Below are 6,368 nucleotides of genomic sequence, written 5' to 3' on the forward strand. Positions count from 1 at the left end.
GGGGGATCACCTGAGGTCAGGAGGTCAAGACCAGCCTGGTCAACATGGTGAGACCCTGTCTCTACTAAAAATACAAAAGAATCAGCTGGGCATGGTGGTGGGCACCTTTAATCTCAGCTACTCAGGAGGCTGAGGCAGGAGAATCGCTTGAACCCGGATGGTGGAAGTTGTAGTGAGCCAAGATTGTGCCACTCCACTCCAGCCTGGGCAACAGAGTGAGACTCCATCTCAAAAAAAAATATTGAGAGACAGTAAAAATTATTTTGCCTTTTAAATGAACTAAAACAAAAATGGAGTGAAACAGGACAGATTCAGATAGGCTTGTGCTCTCTTTATTGTGTTTCGTGGCTTGGAAAGCTGAGTCTTCCCTCTATCAGTAAGTAAAGGTTTTTACTTTTTTGAAATCTTTGCATTATCATTTTGGCTAGATAAATGACTTATAGTGACCTAGGATTTTATTTTATAATATCAAATGTTTTAAACAATTGATAGTTGCCAAAGTTTTCAAAATCAAATTCTAAATTATGTTTTTTTGACCTGATTAATCCCTTTTGATATTAGGTTTTCCAATTTCAAAAAAAGACATATTCAGCTTATTTCATATATTAAAATTATGCATGAAGCATTGTCAAATATAAAATGGTATTTAACTTTCTTTGAGTTATGTTCATATAAGTATGTTTTAGTATCTTATAAAATTACATAAAATTTCTATAATTCTGACATGTCTTAGTATATACTAGCAGTAATAATTATAATTGTTAAGTTAAATTGTTGTGTAGCACAAAAATCACCAAATTTCCTTATCAATTGAGTCTTTAACTGTGGCTGTCCTAAGACTTTTGTTTTCCACAGGAAGTTGTTGTCTTGTTGTAATCTTTTTCAAAAGGTGGTTTAGAATCAGCTGCAGGACCCTGATGGGTATTGTTAAATTCAGATCTCTGATAGCTTTAAAATTATGCCATTGAGCCAGGCATGGTGGCTGATGCCTGTATTCTCAGGACTTTGAGAGGCCAAGGCAGGCAGATAGCTTGAGCTTAGGAATTCCAGATCAGCCTTGGCAACATGGCAAAACCCTGTCTCTACAAAAAATACAAAAATTAGCCAGGTGTGGTGGCACATGCCTGTAGTCCTAGCTACTCATGAGGCTGAGGTGGGAGGACCGTTTGAGCCTGGAATGCAGAAGTTGCAGTGAGATGAGATCGTGGCATTGCACTTAAGCCTGGGCAACATGAATGAGACCCTGTCTCCAATAAAAAAGAAAAATAAAGAAAAAATAAAATTAAATTTAAAAATGGCGCCATTGAAACAGAAGAAAAAACTTCTAGGGCTGTTGTAGAAAGCTAATATATTCATAGGGACTGCTGGCTCAATATCCGTGCTATGAAGAGTTAATAGCATAGACTAAACCAGTAAAAACATGTAATCTTTTGTCATGTTTTCTGCTTTGAATGTTTCTGATTCCTTCTGTTGTTTTTAGAGCCAAGAAAACTTCTTTTTCTTTTGAGCTATTTACAGCTTTTAGCAATTAAATAAATTATAGTCCTGTGAGCAAAATTTGGAGCATATTTCTTTCTGTCTACCTGATTTATCTAAAATTTGAAAACAATTTGTGAGTACTCTTAAATTATAGCAATACAGTTATTTGCATAAGTGCAATATAAATCTATTTTCTTTTGTAATAGCACAGTAGTTATTTTACCAAGGCTTTGACTGGAATGGCATGCTTTTGACTATAAACAGACTGCCTTATGGAATCAAGGTTGACATATAAGGCCAATAAAAGCCCTTTAGAAAACTGGCCACATACCTTATCTATGCAGTATCTGTACAGTGTTCCTGACCTGTGGTGAATAAAGAATGTCACTTTCTGACAGGCCCAGGCGCCTCCAGTTATCTTGGGACCTCAAAAGGAGAGGAATTCACCCAACTCATAGAGATATTGCAAGCACAGATAAATCTGAGGCTTCTTCAGGACAGGCCTTCATACTGTCACAGAGGAGCTACAAAGAGGAAAACTTGCCAAAATCACTAGATCAGGTAGCAAGAGATATATATGCCTCTGTGTGGCTGAGCTCAAGGAAAAAAGTAATTTATGTCAAAATACATTTAAAGAGGTTAATTCTGAGCCAATATGAGTGACTGCAGCCTGGGGTTACACAGTCTCACCAGGTCCTGAGAAAGCATGCCTATGGTGATGAGGTTACAGTTTGCTTTATACATTTCAGGGAGACAGGAATTGCATGTAGAGTCATAAATAAATACATGGAAGGTATGCATTGGTTCATTTAAAAAAGGCAGAATATCTCCTACTGGTGGAGAGGGGCAGTGCTTTCGAGTCATTGGTGGGTTTTGAGGATACTTTAGTGGACAGTTGGTTGAGATAGTTAAGCTATTATCTAAAGACTTAAAGTTGCTAGAAAGGAATACCTGAGTTAAGATTAGCGGGTTATGGAGCCAAGGTTCTTGTTATGTAGATGAAGCCTCATAGGTGGCATCCCTCAGAGAGGATAAATGGTGAATGTCTCTTTTCAGACCTTAAAATATGTTGGGTTCTCTCCTAGATCCAGGAAAGGCCTAGAAAGGGAATGCCTGACTACATGAATGGAGATTGTCGAAAGATGCAAATTTCCTGCAAAAACAGTTTGCAGGGCCGTTTCAAAATATAGAAAAATGTATTTTGGGGTTATATATTTTTATTTCCTTCAGGGTCTGCTATCTGTCATGTGATGCAATAACAGAGTCAGGTTGGAAAGTAAGTCACATTGTACCAGATTAATACAAATCTGCCTAACTAGATGTTATAGTTTGTAGATCCGTTAGATAGGAATTTGGGCAAGAAAAAAAAAGAGTTTAGTCCTGTCCATGAAAAGAGTCAAGCCCTGTAAAGTACTTAAAGAGTTCATTCTGAGCCAAAGATGGGTGACCAATGACCTGTGACACAGCCCCAAGAGATCCTGAGAACAAGCGCCCAAGGTAGTTAGGATGCAATGTGGTATTTTATTTATCTTATTTTATTTTATTTTACTTTTTGAGACGGAGTTTCACTCTCGTCGCCCAGGCTAGAGTACAATGGCGTCATCTCAGCTCACTGCAATCTCCGCCTCCTGGAGTCATGCAATTCTCCTACCTCAGCCTCCTGAGTAGCTGGGATTACAGGCGCCCACCATGCCCAGCTAAGTTTTGTATTTTTAGTAGAGACGGGGTTTCACCGCATTGGCCAGGCTGATCTCGAACTCCTGACCTCAGGTGATCCACCTGCCTTGGCCTCCCAAAGTGCTGAGATCACAGGTGTGAGCCACTGTGTCCGGCCTGCAGTGTGGTTTTATACACTTTAGGGAAACATGAGACATCAATCAGTACATGTAAGGTGTATATTGGTTCTATCTGGAAAGGTGGGACAACTGGAAAGGTGGGGAGTGACTTCCAGGTCATAGGTGGATTTGAGGATTTTCTGACTGGCCATTGGTTAAGTCATTATTTAAAGACCTGGAATCAAAATAAAGGAATGTCTAGGTTAAGAGTTTTGAAGACCAAGCTTTTATGCAGATGAAGCCTGCAGGTAACTGATTTCAGACAGAATGTATTGTAAATGTTTCTCATCAGACTTAAAGAGTCTGTTCTATCAGTCTTAAGGTCTCTGTGTTAGTGTTCATGCTGGTCAGCTGTGCCTGAATTCCGAAAGGGAGGAAGGCATAATAAGCCATGTTCAACTCCAGCTTCCCATCATGGCCTGAACTCGTTTTTCTGGTTAACTTTGGAATGCCCTTGGCCAAGAGGAGGGTCCATCAGTCAATTGGAAGGCTTAACGTTTTACTTTATAGTTATCAGGCTGTAAATGGAACCACCTAGGATGTGGATCTCTGAGTCCTTTAATAAACTAACTTGTTCTGGACTATAGGAAGGTTGTGTGAAGGGAAGACCCAATGGTGTGAGGGGATTAATCCCCTGTGCTTCTCCTCCAGCTCTGGGAACTGGTGAGGAAGCAGCTGAGGATTGGGTGTTGATTTGTCAGAGATGTTGGAAACAGAGTGAGTCCATCTTGAATAGGGGGTGGGTAAAATGAGACTGAGACCTGCTGGGGTGCATTCTCAAGGGGTTAGGCATTCTTAGTCACAAGATGTTTGTAGTTAAGGGAACAGATTAATAATACTTACTAGGCCGGGCGCGGTGGCTCAAGCCTGTAATCCCAGCACTTTGGGAGGCCGAGACGGGCGGATCATGAGGTCAGAAGATCGAGACCATCCTGGCTAACACGGTGAAAGCCCGTCTCTACTAAAAAATACAAAAAAACTAGCCGGGCGAGGTGGCGGGTGCCTGTAGTGCCAGCTACTCGGGAGGCTGAGGCAGGAGAATCGGGTAAACCCGGGAGGCGGAGCTTGCAGTGAGCCAAGATCTGGCCACTGCACTCCAGTCTGGGCAACAGAGTGAGACTCCGCCTCAAAAAAAAAAAAAATAATAATAATACTTACTAAACAGATGCAGGACTCAACAGACTCAGGAAATGTCGTGGTGTCCCGGTATCTTAAGAACAAGAGCCCTCTTAGTTCTTAGTTTAAGAATATTTTGCTTTAAAGATAAAAATATAGATTCTTGTAGAAGACAGTAGTTACACAAGATGAACACTGTTTTGTCATGAGCCCTTGTAGTGGAGCACATCTCCCCCATGATTTTTCTGCTTTGCTCTCTTGTACATAAACAGGCATTGTACCTAAGGTGGGCATGTTCCTCCTCTTGCTTTTGGAAATGCCCTGCTCTGCCTATGGAGTAGCCATTCTTTCATTCCTTTACTTTCTTAATAAACTTGCTTTCACGTTACTCTGTGAACTCTTCCTGAATTCTTTCTTGTGCAAGATCCAATAACCCTCTCTTGGTGTCTGGATCAGGACCCCTGATCAGACTCAGTCTGATCAGACTCAGTCTGGTAGAATATTCACAGCCACACAGGGGGCCCTAGATGGGGCTCAGTGTGACAGCAGAAGTGAGAGGTGTGTGGGCAAAGGAGCAGTTCACTGAGACTTCAGTGGATCCAGTATAGAAGAGGAGCAACTGGCCACATGGTTGGGGCAAAGGGCACTTTGAGAGAGGGTGGGGTGAGGGAAGAGTCTCCAGAGATGAGGCCTGCAGGGGAAGCGCAAGACCTCCCAGGGAATTAGCAAGTGGCCTGGTGTGTCTCACGGGGTGGGATTCTAGTCCTCAGAATGGGGACAGCTGCCCTGGAGCAGCTCTGGGAGAGAGCTCAGGAAGGAAGCTCACCTGAGAGCAGCTGTGACTTCTGGAGCTGTACAGTTGTTTCTTCCCAAGTGAGACACACAGAAGTTTTATTTTCATTGCCCTTTTCTCAGAATCTTGATTATGTTAACCTGGAGTAAGGGATGTGAGAGAAAGCAAGAACCCCCTTTTTAAGGGACCTGCAGACCCCAAGCACGGAAATAAAGGAAAATCCTGAGTTCCTCTGAGGGCAATTCCAGGCACTTTGCAATCCCCAACAAGTAAATAAGTGACTTGTTAAACAAGAAGGCAACAGTAGGCTAAAACAATAGCTAAAGAAGTTAGAGTCCCAGAGATATTAGTTTTCCCTACAGAAACCAATGATAATCTCTTAGCATATGTCCCTAAGTTGTCTTTCAGAGGCTTGGACCCTCACTGAGGACCCCACAGAAAGGATCCACTGACATATTCCCCCAGATAAAGGGGAAGTGAAGACTAAACTTTAACTGCCATTTTTGGTTCTAAGTTTCTTCCCGAGGGGTTTAGAGAAAGGCACTCCTCATAACCAGTTAACATTCTTCTACTGACCCCAAATGCTTAAACAAAGCTTCTCTATTTTAGTCAACTGCAAATTAGAAGATCTTTGAATCTACCTATAACCTGTAAGCCCCTGCTTCAAGATATCCCACCCTTTGGGGCCAAAAACAACGTGTAACTTTCGCGTATTGATTTGTGGTTTTGCCTGTAGCTTCTGCTTTCCTGAAATGTACTCCTAGTTTTAAAAACCCTTATCTGCAAGCCATCAGGGAGTTTACATTTTAAGCAGGAGTCCACCAGATTCTCCTTGCTTGGTGCTCTGCAATAAATGCCTTCCTTTCTATTCACTGCAAAACTCTCAGTGTAGGTATCTGGTTTTACTGCACTGGGTGAGCACGACCCCAGTTCGATTCTATAACAAGCCCTGGGCATTCTCAGGCAGTCAGGGGAGGAGGTAGTTACTGATTCTTCCCCAGTCTCTGGGGAGCATCAGTCCTGCAGAAGGTGCTTCCAGGCAGAAGCCTGAGCAGCAGCAGCACCTCCTTACTGATTCCCATAGGGTCAGCCTCAGGGCCTCCCAGTCCAGAGACCAGCCCACACACAGGTCACATTCCTTTCTC

Source organism: Piliocolobus tephrosceles, chromosome 7, assembly GCF_002776525.5.
Source record: "Piliocolobus tephrosceles isolate RC106 chromosome 7, ASM277652v3, whole genome shotgun sequence".
Taxonomy (NCBI): domain Eukaryota; kingdom Metazoa; phylum Chordata; class Mammalia; order Primates; family Cercopithecidae; genus Piliocolobus; species Piliocolobus tephrosceles.